Raw genomic sequence first — 19,031 nt, forward strand, 5'->3', positions numbered from 1 at the left:
TTAAGCATCTGCCAAGGGAATAACGATCACCTGACTGAGAACTATAAGCTAATTTAACTTTGCCTTCACTGTTTAAACGAACTTTGTAATTCAAGTTAATCTAGGAACCATTATGATTCCAGTTGCGAAACATTACTACAAGTGTGAGGCATTGTGGGAACTGTATTCTAAAATGCCAGTCACGTGACTTTTTTGAGTTTTAAAAGGTGCGCATTCACGCATGGGACATTGTTTGTTTCTCCTCCTGTGACCAAGGCATACTGCTGAAACGCGTAAGGATTATGGAGAATATTCAGCGCTACCTTACCTGTGATTAAACGCCTTTCACTCCGACAATGGGCCTCGCTGTTGTTTTTTGAGGTTAATTGATGGGCGTCTCCGTGCCCATTGTTACGAGGCCGCCCTGTAGGGTTGAGGGCTCCTGTGATCGGAGGCTGTTTGTGAAATTTGAATCTGGAGCATGACCCACTCGACGCTGCATACCTAACCAGGGAATGCTAACACAGCAAAGTTGCAGCGAAAAAGGAAGGGATTCAGAATGAGGAACTCAGTGAAAAGGAAGTGTTTCAGAATGAGAAATTCCCCGTTCTGATCGTGCCGGAGCAAGGCATTGTCACAGGCTACTGGAAACATTAAGCATCTGCCAAGGGAATAACGATCACCTGACTGAGAACTATAAGCTAATTTAACTTTGCCTTCACTGTTTAAACGAACTTTGTAATTCAAGTTAATCTAGGAACCATTATGATTCCAGTTGCGAAACATTACTACAAGTGTGAGGCATTGTGGGAACTGTATTCTAAAATGCCAGTCACGTGACTTTTTTGAGTTTTAAAAGGTGCGCATTCACGCATGGGACATTGTTTGTTTCTCCTCCTGTGACCAAGGCATACTGCTGAAACGCGTAAGGATTATGGAGAATATTCAGCGCTACCTTACCTGTGATTAAACGCCTTTCACTCCGACAATGGGCCTCGCTGTTGTTTTTTGAGGTTAATTGATGGGCGTCTCCGTGCCCATTGTTACGAGGCCGCCCTGTAGGGTTGAGGGCTCCTGTGATCGGAGGCTGTTTGTGAAATTTGAATCTGGAGCATGACCCACTCGACGCTGCATACCTAACCAGGGAATGCTAACACAGCAAAGTTGCAGCGAAAAAGGAAGGGATTCAGAATGAGGAACTCAGTGAAAAGGAAGTGTTTCAGAATGAGAAATTCCCCGTTCTGATCGTGCCGGAGCAAGGCATTGTCACAGGCTACTGGAAACATTAAGCATCTGCCAAGGGAATAACGATCACCTGACTGAGAACTATAAGCTAATTTAACTTTGCCTTCACTGTTTAAACGAACTTTGTAATTCAAGTTAATCTAGGAACCATTATGATTCCAGTTGCGAAACATTACTACAAGTGTGAGGCATTGTGGGAACTGTATTCTAAAATGCCAGTCACGTGACTTTTTTGAGTTTTAAAAGGTGCGCATTCACGCATGGGACATTGTTTGTTTCTCCTCCTGTGACCAAGGCATACTGCTGAAACGCGTAAGGATTATGGAGAATATTCAGCGCTACCTTACCTGTGATTAAACGCCTTTCACTCCGACAATGGGCCTCGCTGTTGTTTTTTGAGGTTAATTGATGGGCGTCTCCGTGCCCATTGTTACGAGGCCGCCCTGTAGGGTTGAGGGCTCCTGTGATCGGAGGCTGTTTGTGAAATTTGAATCTGGAGCATGACCCACTCGACGCTGCATACCTAACCAGGGAATGCTAACACAGCAAAGTTGCAGCGAAAAAGGAAGGGATTCAGAATGAGGAACTCAGTGAAAAGGAAGTGTTTCAGAATGAGAAATTCCCCGTTCTGATCGTGCCGGAGCAAGGCATTGTCACAGGCTACTGGAAACATTAAGCATCTGCCAAGGGAATAACGATCACCTGACTGAGAACTATAAGCTAATTTAACTTTGCCTTCACTGTTTAAACGAACTTTGTAATTCAAGTTAATCTAGGAACCATTATGATTCCAGTTGCGAAACATTACTACAAGTGTGAGGCATTGTGGGAACTGTATTCTAAAATGCCAGTCACGTGACTTTTTTGAGTTTTAAAAGGTGCGCATTCACGCATGGGACATTGTTTGTTTCTCCTCCTGTGACCAAGGCATACTGCTGAAACGCGTAAGGATTATGGAGAATATTCAGCGCTACCTTACCTGTGATTAAACGCCTTTCACTCCGACAATGGGCCTCGCTGTTGTTTTTTGAGGTTAATTGATGGGCGTCTCCGTGCCCATTGTTACGAGGCCGCCCTGTAGGGTTGAGGGCTCCTGTGATCGGAGGCGCTTTGTGAAATTTGAATCTGGAGCATGACCCACTCGACGCTGCATACCTAACCAGGGAATGCTAACACAGCAAAGTTGCAGCGAAAAAGGAAGGGATTCAGAATGAGGAACTCAGTGAAAAGGAAGTGTTTCAGAATGAGAAATTCCCCGTTCTGATCGTGCCGGAGCAAGGCATTGTCACAGGCTACTGGAAACATTAAGCATCTGCCAAGGGAATAACGATCACCTGACTGAGAACTATAAGCTAATTTAACTTTGCCTTCACTGTTTAAACGAACTTTGTAATTCAAGTTAATCTAGGAACCATTATGATTCCAGTTGCGAAACATTACTACAAGTGTGAGGCATTGTGGGAACTGTATTCTAAAATGCCAGTCACGTGACTTTTTTGAGTTTTAAAAGGTGCGCATTCACGCATGGGACATTGTTTGTTTCTCCTCCTGTGACCAAGGCATACTGCTGAAACGCGTAAGGATTATGGAGAATATTCAGCGCTACCTTACCTGTGATTAAACGCCTTTCACTCCGACAATGGGCCTCGCTGTTGTTTTTTGAGGTTAATTGATGGGCGTCTCCGTGCCCATTGTTACGAGGCCGCCCTGTAGGGTTGAGGGCTCCTGTGATCGGAGGCTGTTTGTGAAATTTGAATCTGGAGCATGACCCACTCGACGCTGCATACCTAACCAGGGAATGCTAACACAGCAAAGTTGCAGCGAAAAAGGAAGGGATTCAGAATGAGGAACTCAGTGAAAAGGAAGTGTTTCAGAATGAGAAATTCCCCGTTCTGATCGTGCCGGAGCAAGGCATTGTCACAGGCTACTGGAAACATTAAGCATCTGCCAAGGGAATAACGATCACCTGACTGAGAACTATAAGCTAATTTAACTTTGCCTTCACTGTTTAAACGAACTTTGTAATTCAAGTTAATCTAGGAACCATTATGATTCCAGTTGCGAAACATTACTACAAGTGTGAGGCATTGTGGGAACTGTATTCTAAAATGCCAGTCACGTGACTTTTTTGAGTTTTAAAAGGTGCGCATTCACGCATGGGACATTGTTTGTTTCTCCTCCTGTGACCAAGGCATACTGCTGAAACGCGTAAGGATTATGGAGAATATTCAGCGCTACCTTACCTGTGATTAAACGCCTTTCACTCCGACAATGGGCCTCGCTGTTGTTTTTTGAGGTTAATTGATGGGCGTCTCCGTGCCCATTGTTACGAGGCCGCCCTGTAGGGTTGAGGGCTCCTGTGATCGGAGGCTGTTTGTGAAATTTGAATCTGGAGCATGACCCACTCGACGCTGCATACCTAACCAGGGAATGCTAACACAGCAAAGTTGCAGCGAAAAAGGAAGGGATTCAGAATGAGGAACTCAGTGAAAAGGAAGTGTTTCAGAATGAGAAATTCCCCGTTCTGATCGTGCCGGAGCAAGGCATTGTCACAGGCTACTGGAAACATTAAGCATCTGCCAAGGGAATAACGATCACCTGACTGAGAACTATAAGCTAATTTAACTTTGCCTTCACTGTTTAAACGAACTTTGTAATTCAAGTTAATCTAGGAACCATTATGATTCCAGTTGCGAAACATTACTACAAGTGTGAGGCATTGTGGGAACTGTATTCTAAAATGCCAGTCACGTGACTTTTTTGAGTTTTAAAAGGTGCGCATTCACGCATGGGACATTGTTTGTTTCTCCTCCTGTGACCAAGGCATACTGCTGAAACGCGTAAGGATTATGGAGAATATTCAGCGCTACCTTACCTGTGATTAAACGCCTTTCACTCCGACAATGGGCCTCGCTGTTGTTTTTTGTTTTTTGTTTTTTGAGATATATATATATATATATATATATATATATATATATTCACTGAAAAAACCATAGGTTTCACACATGTTATAGTTAGCTGGAAATTTTACTGATAAAAAACCAATGAAATTCCCCCGTTATAGTTAGTGCAGGCAACTATAACTCACGCGACCGCAATCCTCTGCTGATGACATATGTGTCTTTATGAAAAAAAAATATTTGTAATATATGTATAGCTAAAATTTAATGGAAGAAGACATGGGCAAATAAGTGTCTAAATACAGTATTAGTATCAGCAGAGGATTACGGTCGCGTGAGTTATAGTTGCCTGCACTAACTATAACGGGGGAATTTCATTGGTTTTTTATCAGTAAAATTTCCAGCTAACTATAACATGTGTGAAACCTATGGTTTTTTCAGTGAATTTGCAAGGTTTTTTAAATGCTAATTCCTAACTATAACGTGTGTGAAACCCATGTTTTTTTCAGTGAATTTGTACGGTTTTTTAAATGCAAATTTTTTTTGACATTTTTTGTAAACCTATGTATAAAATAATATATGTACTATATCCTGCATTATGGAAAGGTTGTTTTTTTTTTATGCATTTTTTTCCGTGCGCGTACGGTAAGCTGACGGTACGCGCTCCATACGTCATAAGTACGGTGCGCGTACGTAATAGGATACGCGTACCGTAAGCTGACGCTACGTGCTCAGCACGTCATAAGTACAGCACGCCTACGTGATACGTGCGTGACGTACGCGTACACGCGGAAGCAACGTCGCGGTTACGCAGGGGCGTGTAATGCGCATGCGCGAGTGCATCTTACGTACGCGCTCCGTAAGCGTCACGTTTGCGCATACGTACTTGTTTACGAGCGCGTACCGTGAGCTTACGGAGCGCGCACGGTAGGTCATGTGATCCACAAAGAACACTTTTCATTGGTTGAAATTACTTTCAGTTCCAGAAACTTCCCACACCACACCCATTCCCCTCATTACTGCTTGAAAAAACACTTTTCATTGGTTGAAACTACTTTCAGTTCCAGAAACTTCCCACACCACACCCATTCCCCTCATTACTGCTTGTGATTCTCTAGGAGCAGGAGCTGAATTGTCTTTGGGATACAATGGCAGAACAGCAGACCTCTTCTGAGAGTGAGGCTAGCAGCACCACCATCATCCAGAGAAGGAGGAAACAGAAGACTTCTTTTGTATGGGAGTATTTTACTTTTCCAGAGGGGGAGAAAAAGGTCAATGCTCCACTGGTCACTTGCACACTTTGTGACCGTGTTTTATCAAGAGGAAATCCTAGGAAAAAGTATTCCTTTGGAAATCACTCTATGATGAGACACCTTAGGGATAAACATCCCAGGACCTTTGATCGACATACTGGAGAAAACTCTTCAGTAAGTCACCAGAGCCCAGCCTCAGAAGCTCAGCCGAGTACATCATCGGCAGCTCAGCTGAGCCCTTCCTCTGAGGTGGGAGCATCACCTTCTTCTGCTCCTCTGGACGTCAACCCTCGATTTGGGAGGGTTGTAATGAGGTGTATAACGTGTTCTGGTCTTATTGTTTTTGGGGAGACCAGTGTTCCCCTTATTAAAATAAGATAGACCAGCACGTTTGTAGACGCTCATAATATTCCCATTCTTTCTTTCCTCCATCCCTCTATGAACCCAACGGCTCTTTTAAGAGCCAACCTTATCTCACAATTTTTTTTTCTTTTTTTTAAGCTTTCCTTTTTGGAAAAATGTTTTCACCGTGCGCGCACGGTACGCGTAATTCCGCGAATTTCGCGAAATTTCTCCGTTTACGCCGTGCGCGTATGCTGCGCGCATTCGGCGATTTTTTCAAAAAAAATTTAAATTAATTTTTTGCCCTTGGGGGTCCTTCTGAGACCCCCTGACAAAGGCTAGGGGGTCAGGAACTGTCCAGCCTGCCCCCTTTTCACGTTATCCACCTTTTTTTTACACCCCCTCAGAATGCGAGAGAGAAAATGGCGGCCGCCGCTTCCTGGTTTCGACCGATTCGAATGTTTACTAAGATCTAACAGCCAATCAGAATCGCGCTCGCGCACGGCGGCGTGCGCGTACGGTAAGCGCACCGTAAGCGCACAGTAAGCGGCCACAGATATATATATTGATTTAAATGCTATTTTCTCAGGAACTACTGAACAGATTTACACCAGACCTACAAAAGGCACTTCCTTGACCTGAGGACTACCTCTCTGCCAAATTTCAAGTAACTCTGTTCAGCCGTTCGGGCTGTAGCTGTGTCTAAAGGTCCTATGGAAAAATGCATGGGAAAAACGCGTTTTGGGACCCCCCTTTTTTCTCAGCCCCCGCTTGACGAATCCCCCCGAGACTTTCAGGGTAGGAGCGGAGCGTAGCGCCCCACCTATTTTGAAAATTTCAGGAGGATTCGTCGACCGGCGCCAAAGTTATTCCAAATAGAATGTTGCGGTTTTCCTATGGAAACAGGGTCCTAACTATAACTACCTACTGGCGACCGCCAGTAGGTAATATATATATATATCACTCGTGATCAAGGGGTTGTCCCCGAAACGCGTTGGGTTGTGTGCGAAGCGACAATAAATCACCGCTTTTTGCAAATTTATGGTCTTCGGCTGTTTATTTAAAGGAGAGGAATCAACATTTGCTTTGGATATATATATATATATATATATATATATATATATATATATATATATATATATATATATACATACACATATAGGCTTGAAATACTGTGACATAGACCTTGATGGTCGAAACGCATCAGCTTGCATTAAATCGTGCTTAAAAATTACCCTGTAGTATGGGCTCTCTTTTATTGGTGCGGCGCGACTGTGTCAGCATCATTGTTATATATATACTTATATATATACATTATCTACTGGCGGTCGCCAGTAGATAGTTATAGTTAGGACCGTGTTTCCATAGGAAATCCGCAACATTCTATTTGGAATAACTTTGGCGCCAGTTGACGAATCCTCGCGAAATTTTCAAAATAGGTGGGGCGCTCTGCTCCGCTCCTACCCTGAAAGTCTCGGGGGGATTCGTCGAGCAGGGGCTGAGAAAAAAGGGGGGTCCCAAAACGTGTTTTCCCCATGCAATTTTCCATAGGGACCTTTAGTCCAAGGTACAGCCCGAACGGCTGAACAGAATTACTTGAAATTTGGCAGAGAGGTAGTCCTCAGCTCAGGGATGTGGCTTTTGCATATATCGAGTCAATCTGTTCAGTAGTTCCTGAGAAAATCAAAAGTAAAATCATATATATGTGGGCGGAGCCTAACCATACATCTCATCCTGAGATCTGATTGGCTGTCAGCACTTCATCCAAGAAGTGTTGGCAGCCATCTTGTTACCAATATACATGATAGCACCTCATTAAAAAGCATTGCAGTTAATAGAAGGTTTTAAGACTTTAGTTACATTATAAATCATTTGTTGATGGTACCACACTCATTTTAGGAATTGTGGTATGTTCTAAGGTGATTTCACCATGTGAAAAAGCCTTCTGCTGGGTTATCATGATTGAGAGAAAAATATTTTCTCATGCTTTTCCTACAGAGGTTTGGAAGGTGATCTATAAGCTAAACTGAGAGCTTATTTTCTGTAAATTCACATTATCTTTCTCAGTCATGTGAGAATGAAGTCTGACATTCTCAGTAAAACATGTACATCCAACAAGGGCAGAGACTGTCAGTTGATTCCTTTGTGTTCTACTGCAGCTTCCCAGAGTGTTCCAAAGAACAACTAGAGCGCTAACAGTCCTATTTATGATAAACGTATGGCACACCGGAAGCCATCTTGCTTGGATTAAAGTGGTAACTCTTAAAACATTTAATTTAAAAAGGAACAAAATTAGGGGGTTCATTTTTCCATAAAAAGTATGATTAGTGCTACAGAAAGCAAAATTAGGGTACATTTTGAGTGACTTCTCAAATCCTCTTCTATTTCATTAAAAAATTCTGACATGCAGACTGAAACATGCACTTTCAATACCAGCAGCAGTTTTCCCTGGTGAGCAGTAGCTTTACTACAGTGATCTAATGAGCAAAATGAGTGCTAACATTCTGAATTTATGGCAAATGTGTGACACATCTGAATGCCTTCTTGATGGAATCAAAGTAAAAAACGGAAAGTATTTCCTACTGAGGAGACTGCAGTAAATGAGGAAATTAGGAAACTTCATAACAAATAAGTCTCCCAAGATGGCCACCAGAGACAAAAGAGCCCAAATGTAGCCCAAATATCACCCAGATGTAGCCCAAGTATAGCCCAATGACAGAATGTCCCAGAGTGTTCTTAAAAACAACTAGAGCGCTTACTGTCTTCATTATGACAAAAGTATGGCACACCTGTAGCCATCTTGATTGGAATAAACTGGTAACACTTAAAACATTTAATTTAAAAAGGAACACAATGAGGGGGTTCATTTTGCCATAGAAATCATGATTACTGCTGAAGAAAGAAAATGAGGGCACATTTTGAGTGACTTCTCAAATCCTCTTCTATTTCATTAAAAAATTCTGACATGCAGACTGAAACATGCACTTTTAATACCAGGAGCAGACTTCCATGGCGAACAGTAGTTTTACTACAGTGATCTAATGAGCAACTAGCGTGCTAACATTCAGAATCTATGGCAAATGTGTGACATATTTGAATACCTTCATGATGGAATCAAAGTAAAAAACTGAAAGCATTTCCTACTGAGGATACTGCAGTACATGAGGAAATTAGGAAACTTCATAACAAATAAATCTCACAAGATGGCCACGGGAGACAAAAGAGCCCAAATATAGCCCAAAATCACCCAGATGTAGCCCAAATATAGCCCAATGACAGAAGTGTGCAAAACACTTATTATTTTGTGTTTTAGCAGTGTTATATAGTGCAGACTTGTCAGGTATTGGAGTGCTTTACATGAGCATTGGTTACATCACACAAGAACAAATTCATTTTGGTTGTAGACATGGGGAGACTAAGTGATTTGACCAGAATCACAGAATGTCGAGATGAAGCAGAAACTCCAACCTGGTTCCCCAGTTGCAAAGTCTGCAGTTCTGGAAGTAACACCACATCCTCTCCCCTAAGTGCAACATTTAATCAAGTGGTCAACTGGATAAAAAAAACTAAAGATAACAAATAATTTAAAAGTGCTTTGTCGCTATTTGAAAACTCAGAAAATATGACCTTATTTTAGTCTTTTAGAGCACTAACCATAATTTTGATGCCAATAAGACCCTCTCATATATGTAATTTCTAAAGGAAATGCTCTAGGTATTACAGTTTTGATTACATCAAGATGACGTCAGGCGTTCCACACTTTTGTAATAAATATAGAATGTTAGCAATCTAGTTGTTCATTGGGATACTGTTGAGAGGCAGAGGCCAGGGGCACGGACTCTGAAAATTGAAGGCAGGTAGGAGGGTGCAAAGGCAACAATTTAACCACACTGAGCAGGCAGGAAGGGCCGTGGCAGCACAACAGACTATGGAGGGCAGTGGAAAGGGGGGCAGGGGCAACAAACCAACAATACAGGACTTGCAAGAGAGGCTGTGGCAATGTAATAGACCATTGTGGGCAGAAGGAAGAGGCAATGGTAGTACAACCATACATGCCAACAGACCCGATTCAGCCAGGAAACGTCCAATGTTTTTAAGCTCAAATGGGCTTTATTTGATCTGTCTCCTGTCTACAATCCCCTCTTTTTCAATGTAACTCAAAGGGGAAAATCAATACCCCAGTTTTTTTCAAAATCTCCCTCTTACCAAGTTAAAAATGCTCGCAAGTATGGTACACTGGATCATGGAAGGAAATGGGGTAGGGACATGGACTTGGATAACAGAGGACAGGAGGGACATGGAGAGGTGCACCAAACTGACCCTGCAGGGCAGGCATCAGGGTTTGCAGCAGCAAAATACACCACACAGGGCATGCGGGACGGGAGTGCAGCACAAAAATCCATAGAAAGCAAGAGGGAGGGGACAGGACCATGCACATGGACAACAGAGAACAGAGGGGCAAGAGGCAATGGTAGCTAGCTGACCATAATGGACAGACAGGAGAGAAAGCTGCAGCATAACAGACCATAAAGGGCAGGAGGGACGGATCAGGGGCATAACAATGGAACAGACAAGCCAGGAGGGAGGGAGTAGGGGTCTGCACATGTAAACAGAGGGCTGGGGGCAAGGGGGCAGGGCAGGAGCAGCAAGATAGCCATGGAGGTCAGGCAGGATGGGCACTAGAAACAAGACACACCATGAAGAGCAACAGTGAGACTGTGATGGCATACACACAGACCATGGAGGGAAGGTGGGAGGGGGTCAGGGGCAGCTAACTGACCACACAGGGAAGGTGGGAGGGGCCATGGCAGCACAGAAGACCATGCATGGCAAGTGGGAGGGTTAGTGGCAGCAAAATGGCTATGATGGGCAAGAAGGAGGGTGCAGGGGCATGCACAAAGGACAATGGAGGATAGAAGGGAGGGTCAGGACCTGTGCACAGACAAGAAAGTGCAGGGGAAGGGGCCTCACAACAGACCGCACGGGGCAGGCAGGAGGAGCAGTTGCAGCACAACAGACCAGGGAGGGCAGAAGGGTGTGGCAGTACAATGGACCATGTAGGACAGGAGGAAGAGGATAGGGGCATGGCATGTGGACAGGCAGGGTGGAGGTGGCAGGGACAGGTTACAGTCATCTGTCAATGCTAGGCAGGTGGGAGGGGAGTGGCAGCTCAACAGAACACTCAGAGTAGATAGGAGTGGCAGGTCCATGGAACATGGTGGGCAAAAAGGATGGAGCAGGGGCATGCACAAAGACATCGGAGGGCAGGGGGAAGGAGAATAGGGGCAGCAAGCTAAGCACAGAGTTTAAGCAGGAGGTCAATGATGGGGCATAGAATTGGGCAATGGAGGGCAGGAGGAGTGGACTGGTACATCATACTAAATTGAGGGCAGTGGCAGCACATCAGACCATGCATGGCAGGAGGGAGGAGGCTAGTCCATGGATTCACACAACAGAGGATAGGGAGGAGGGGGATGGGGCAGCAAGCTAACTGTTCAGAGAAGGCGGGTATTAGGAACTTTATTGTTTTTAAAACGTGTGTCTGTGCGAACTACTTAAAATATGAACAAGTATGCAGCATAATCTCACTTTTATTCAGGAAGAAGAGGACGTTTGTGACTGTGACTCCGGGCTCACTTGGCAGAAACACCCCCTGACCCTCCACCCCCTATCGCAAAATGTAATGCCCGTGAAAAGGGTAGGTGAACACAGTGTTATATAGAACATAGTCCTGAGAGTACGATTGAAAATGAAAACTAGATATAGTGTATGGTATAAACTATGCACCAAAAAGTGTGATATAAGATGAACCGGGCGTGAAATATAATATGCAATACATTGTGTGCAATGACAGATTCATTGGAGAGCGCGAGATAACACAGGCACTAGCGCGTGCTATGCGATATGCGCCTTGGAGTGTAATATGCACAGGGCAGTGTTGTGTAACCTAACTAGTCTCTAAAGTTGTAATATAAAATATGTGCTGGGGAGTGTAACGTTGCATATGCACTGTGACAAAGATATGGATCCCAGATTGAAATATGTATGGCATAGCGTTGTGCATTATAACATACACATCGAGGAAGGCATGTTAGATGCGGCAATATAACCCGTGCGAAGACAAGTGTGGCATGTCATATTCACGGGGTGGTGTTACAGTGCACATGGGCTAATGAGTGTCATAGCATATGCATAGCTAGTGGAATACAACACAGAGGTGTGTGGCACTCAGCAGGCAATGGTGGGTGTAACATAGCATTGGGCTCTGCCAGGAGCGCGCTGTGACTCTCAAGTGATGTTCGTCCCCTTTCCAGAGAGTAAAATAAAAAGTATTACACATCCGGCAGTGGATGTGTGTTTTATTAACCGTGAGGGGGTTTCTTGCATAGTTTTGGTCGAATTTTTGTCGAATCCCCTTTTAATGGCTTGGTGTGCATGTGTATTAAATGTGACCGTCAATAGCTACCCATGTTTGTATAAGTAAACGACAAGGGTGTCTACCGGGATTAGGCACGGTAGGGCATCAGACATGTCAGAGCTTCACTAGTGGTGTAAATCCATTCCACGCGGATTCATTGTATGCATAGTCGCCTTTTAATGAATATCACGCAAATCATCATGGTGATAGGTACGTACGGTTTGTCCAGCATGTCCTAGGTGTGTCTATAAAGATATATTTTTTTAAAATAATTAAAAACAGTGGCCGGCCCTGGGGATTGGGGTCAAAAAAATATAATTAGGAGACAGGCCCTGGGGGATGGGGTCATCAGGGCCAATAAATTAGAATAAGAAGGGGAACCACACAGCCCCCCTTCTTAAAAAATTAAAATAAATAAAAGACTGGCATCGTGCCGGAGGGCACGCCCCCTCCTTGCAGCACTCTGCAAACGCGCCCCCTGGCGAGTTGTAAGTTGGGGAATTAATTCCTCTTCAATACTGAGGGTCCCTGAGGGCCAACTAGCCCAACAGGCATCTCCAGTATGCGCCAGGGAGCTGCGCTGCAGACAGGTGTTCTGAGGCCAAGACCCTTTTTACACCTCTCTGCAACGCAGCTCTGTGGCGCTTACTGGAGGTACCTAGTGGTCTAGTTTGACCCTAGGGGCCTTTAGGATTCAAGGGGACTTAATCTCTCAACTTAGAACAGCCACAGGGTGCGTTTACACAGTGGTGAAGGGAGGGGACGGGGCCTGAGGTGACGTGTGCAAACACGCACTATGGCACGTTTTAAATTGGGATATAATTTCCCTTCAATACTGAGGGCCCCTGGGGGCTAACTAGCCCACCAAGTGCTTCCAGTAAGCGCCACTGAGCTGCATTGCAGAGAGGTGGTCCAGGCCGTGCCACTTTTTACACCTCTCTGCAACGCAGCTCTGTGGCACTTACTGGAGGTACCTAGTGGGCTAGTTGGACCCTAGGGACCCTCAGGATTCAAATGAACTTAATCTCCCAACTAAAAACGGACACAGGGCGTGTTTACACAGTGGTGAAGGGAGGGGACGGGGCCTGAGTTAACATGTGCAAAAACGCCCTGTGGCCTGTTTTAAGAGGTAGTTTTAATCCCCCTGCCCTATTATATACTAGGGGCTTACAGAGGAGGTCATGCTAATCACAGGGGGACCCTAACGCATAATGTTCCCTAGTGTATGTAGGTGTTTTCACTGTATTCTAAGTGTCTTTTAACATAGCACTGGCTCTAGGACTGGTTAGTCAGACTCAGTTACCACCAGTATCCGTCTGAAAAAGTTGAGGGTACAGGATGATTTTGCAACAAGGCTTCTTTCTGCTCTTCTTTTTGTTCTTTCTGCACGTTATCCTTCTTCCTGCACTTTTCTTCGTCTTTGAGGACTTCTGTTGCTTCTTTCTGCACTTCTTTTTTTTCTTTCTGTGCATTTTTTCTTCTTTCTTCACATGTCCTATCTCTGTAGGCATAGTTATAAATTAGCATTTAAAAAACCTTTGAAATTCACAGAAAAAAACATAGGTTTCAGGGGTGTTATAGTTAGCTGGACTTTTCACTTGTACAAAACCATTGAAATTCCCCCGTTATAGTTAGTTCAGCTAACTATAACTCGCGCGCCCGCAATGCACTGCTGATGACGTCACATATTATATCACTCATGACATGGTCAGTGACATCCCTCATGACATCACTGATGACATCTCAAATGACATCACTGATGACATCATCCTTGTGATAGAGTGGCAGACCTCCTCTCACCCTAATATAACCTTTGATACACACATTCAAAAATAGAGACTAAAATTTTCAAAACAATGGACATACCAATACCAGTTACAACAACCTCTTCAGTAATTCTAAGATCCACATACACATCCACTCATTCACCAACAGTCCTATACAGTCACTCATACATGTACTCACTCATCATATGTACTCATACACCTATACATCCTGTTACACAATGCCACTCATCCATAGAGTTACTCACACACATAGTCACTCATGCTAATAAAGAATCAAACATACATTTACTTGCATATACAGTTATACACACACCACCACACTTACTTCTACGGAAACTTACACATACTTAGTCTTTTAAACAATCACTTATAGAAACACATAATTATTCATATAGGAACTCTTTCAATCTCTCACTCTCACATATACTCACTTATATACACCAATAGTCACATATACTAGTTTAAAACATATGAAGTTACTCATAAAGACACTATTGAGACAGTCATTCACTCACTAACACACCCATATACACACTCATCCACCCATACAGTCCTGCACACATGCTGTCTTCAACTCATACAAACAGTGAGTCACTCATTCATGCACCTATGCACTACGTAATACCCCCCACCGAACCATGCAGACATTCAGACTGATACTCAAAAAACCAACTAATAACCTATATAGACACCCATGTAGCTACTCACCAACCCATGCAGCCACTTATACACAAAGTGAGAGACTGATACAGATATTTACATATTTAAACATTACTCACTAAGCCATGTATTCACTATGATACACTTAATCAGTCAGTTGCACAATCAATTTTTCTAAAACAAATCATCCATTTAGACACTTATATACCCATTTATTCTTCCATCGACCTTGAGATATACATATATAAAACATATTTAATTTTCAGAAAAACACACATTCACTGGATGATGTCATCAGTGATGCCATTTGAGATGTCATCAGTGATGTCATGAGTGATGTCACTGACCATGTCATGAGTGATGTAATATGTGACGTCATCAGCAGTGCATTGCGGGCGCGCGAGTTATAGTTAGCTGAACTAACTATAACGGGGGAATTTCAATGGTTTTGTACAAGTGAAAAGTCCAGCTAACTATAACACCCCTGAAACCTATGGTTTTTTCAGTGAATTTCGGAGGTTTTTTAAATGCTAATTCCTAACTATAACGTGCCTGAAACCTATGTTTTTTTCTGTGAATATACATATACATATACATATACATATACATATACATATACATATACATATACATATATATACATATATTCCTTCCGTATGTGGCCCACTGGTCCGGTCATGCGGGCGCTCTCCGGCGGTGCGTTTGAAATACGACAGAGCCTTGCCGTTATTATCCTTACAAACTTACTCCAAAGGAGCTTTTCTCGCACTCGCAGTAATCTGTATATTAATTCACTCCGCTTCAGCGTGCTTTTGCATTCGGTGTCATTTAATAAAGAATACCAGCAACCCCTACTCGTTTCGGTCTCCGCCGAGACCTTGCTCACTGGGATCATACAAACACAAAGCGCGGCGTTTCCACATCATTTTTAAAAACAGGATGACATCATTTCCTGCAATGTATCGCTTTTCATTGTGGTATCTGTAGTTTTTCTTAAACATTCCATATTCGAAAACTTCACATCCCATCCACATTTGTAATAAATATGAATTAAGCTGCGATGTTAAACACTTTCAACATGTATAATCATAGTTAATGTCAACCATGTAATTTATGATTCATTTCAATAGCTATCGACACACAATATATTCGTATCATTTATTAGTACATAAATCATTATAAATAGCTGTCAACAGTTAAGGTCACGCCCTCCAATATGCCTAATTTCACTGTATTTACATATGGAATACCTCCATCATGTCATTCCTTGTCAATTATTTCATATATGGAACTTATATTAAGCCTCCAGTGGATCTACTAATTCGATATCAATATTCAATGTTTTGACCCCACTGCGCATATTTCTTTTCTCTATGAAATCATCGCTAATTCATTAATCACACAATTACACTTAATTGTGTAGATGTCAGATCGGAAGTGAAGCAATAAAATCTCACGTAAAAGATATTTTTCACTGAAAAAAGGGGATCTACTATAATTGATACACTTCAACATAATCCTAAAATACTGTTATTAAGCAAAAAAGTCAATTGTTTCTTGTCACATTAGAGAACTATAGTCTATGATTTTACAAATGCGAATGTAACTCTTCTTCCTGATTTAATCCCAACGGGGTCAGTGTTCGAAAATTTAAAATGTGTTTGGACTCCGTCTGTCTCAATATCTTTTCTCGATCACCGCCCCTTGCGATCAATTCAACTTGCTCCACTGCATAAAATGTCAGTTTCTTCCAATTGCTACCATGTTCTTTTTCCATATGCTTAGCAATGGCGTAACTTCTGTCTACGTTAGTTGTTGCTCTGATGTGTTCAAGGATACGTTTTTTTAACTCACAGATGGTACTGCCCACATATTTTAATGAGCACGGGCGTTCCACTATGTAAATTACGAACTGGCTCTTGCATGTTATTAGTTGATTTGTTTTCCACATTTTCTTATTAGCCATTTCAATTTCTTTCGTGTTTTTTGCAATTATGCAAACATTGCAGTTCGTGCATTTGACATAGCCCGTTGTTTTTAGCCAATTTTTTGGTCGTTTATTTCAAAGTGACTGTGAACTAGTTGGTCCTTTAAGTTGTTTGCTCTTCTGTATGTCAATTTAGGTGAATCTCCCACTATCCTTGCCACTGTCGGGTCCAATTGTAATATGTTCCAATTTTTACGTAGTATCCTATTAATTTGTTTATTTTCTGTGGAGGATGTTGTGATAAGAAGTATTTCCTGGTTATTTACCTCTTGTTTCTCATGTTTATTCTTAGTTTTAATGAATTCTGTTCTTGCAAGTTTTTTAGTTTTTTGATGGCAGGCATGTATCACCTTTGTTTTGTATTTGCGTCTCCTGAATCTTGCACACATAGCCTGGCTATTTCTTCACCACTCTGATTCCTCAGAACAAATTCTCCGAATCCTCAGGAATTCTCCGAATGGAATACTATTTATTGTACTTAATTGATGGAAACTCTCAGCATAGAGTATAGCATTTGTAGCTGTGCTTTTACGATGTAATGTAGAGTGGACTTGATTTTAATGAATATAGATCTCTGTATCCAAAAAGATAGTTCGCTCTTCACTTATATTGTAGGTACATTTTAAGTTGGAATCAGTATTGTTCAGAACCTCAAAATATTCTGCAAATTCTTCCCTACTTCCATCCCATATGATAAACAAATCGTCAATGTAGCATAGCCAGATGACGATCTTGTTAACGAAATGATCATTTCTAGTACTCCATGCATGATTATGTTCCCACCATCCCATGGTGAGGCATGCATAACTGGGACTGAATGAAAATCCCATGGCCGTACCGTTCACCTGCCTATATATTTCATCTCCAAACATAAATATGATTTGAGTAAGGCATATTTGAATCATCTTCAATAGCATTTTATTGTGGTTGGAGAATTGGATATTCAACTCTTTCAGAAAGAATTTGCAGGCAGTCATACCAATTTCATTGTTGATGAATTTCCTGTATGTGATGTAACAAGTCACCAGTGTCTTGTAGATAAGATGTTAATTATTTTTGTACATAAGTAAATAGGTAGCTATCCAAATAATTTGCTATGTGTTCTAATAGCGTGCCCTTCGCCGAAATGATCGGTCTGCCAGGCGGTTTGGTGGGATGTTTATGGATTTTTGGCAGAAAATAGATGGTCGCTGTTTTGGGATGTAAGGCCTTGTGCATTGTTCATAAGGTACTCTCAGCTAAGTCCCCGCCGGTCCTTCGATCCATTATTCTCCCGTACCTCCCAAACAGATCCCCACGCTCTGAGAAAAAATATCTAGCTATAATTCCCAGAGTACATCGAGTCCGGAGTGGGGGTCGTCCTTTTTCCCTCATTGCGGCTAAAGGCTGGAATCAGCTCCCAGATCATATCCGACTTGAGACCAATCATCTCATATTTCGCAAACAACTTAAGACCCTGCTGTTCTCCGGAAGTGTCTGACTGCTTGATTGTCTGGCGGCTTTTCTCTAGCGCTGGGAGGCCTATGGTAGCCATGCGCTCTATAAGTACTATTCCTTCATTCATTCATTCATTCATTCATTCATGTTCTGTGGTAAGGTAATTCGCCTCGTCTTCATCCAAGAGGTTATTACTTTTCCACTTAATTATTTTCTGGTCCAATTCCAATTTAAGATTTTTGGTGGGATTATACTTAAGTCTCTCATAGAAGTTTCTGTTCCTTAATTGTGAATGTGCTTCTTGTATATACTGTTCTTTTTCCAGTATGATAATGTTTCCACCTTTGTCTGTCAACTTAATTTCAATGCTGTCATCCGTTTTGAGCATATATTTTCTGCCAAAAATCCATAAACATCCCACCAAACCGCCTGGCAGACCGATCCTTTCGGCGAAGGGCGCGCTATTAGAACCCATAGCAAATTATTTGAATATCTACTTATTTCCTTATGTAAAAAAAAAAATGAACATCTTATCTACAAGACACTGGTGACTTGTTACGCCACATACAGGAAATTCCATGGGCAACATCATATAAATTGATATCAATGGACGTAATATCACTCTATACGAACATCAACAATGAAATTGGTATGACTGTCTGCAAATTCTTTCTGAAAGAGCGGAATATCTAATTCTCCAACCACAATAAAATGCTATTGGAGATGATTCCAATATGCCTTACTGAAAACATATTTATGTTTGGAGATGAAATATATAGGCAGGCGAACGGAATGGCCATTGGATTTTCATTCAGTCCCAGTTATGCATGCCTCACCATAGGATGGTGGGAACATAATCATGCATGGAGTACTAGAAATGATCATTTCGTTAACAAGATCGTCATGTGGCTACGCTACATTGATGATTTGTTTATCATATGGGATGGAAGTAGGGAAGAATTTGCAGAATATTTTGAGGTTCTGAACAATACTGATTCCATCTTAAAATTTATCTACAATATA

The sequence above is a fragment of the Triturus cristatus genome, chromosome 4_1, assembly GCF_964204655.1.
Source record: "Triturus cristatus chromosome 4_1, aTriCri1.1, whole genome shotgun sequence".
NCBI classification, from domain to species: domain Eukaryota; kingdom Metazoa; phylum Chordata; class Amphibia; order Caudata; family Salamandridae; genus Triturus; species Triturus cristatus.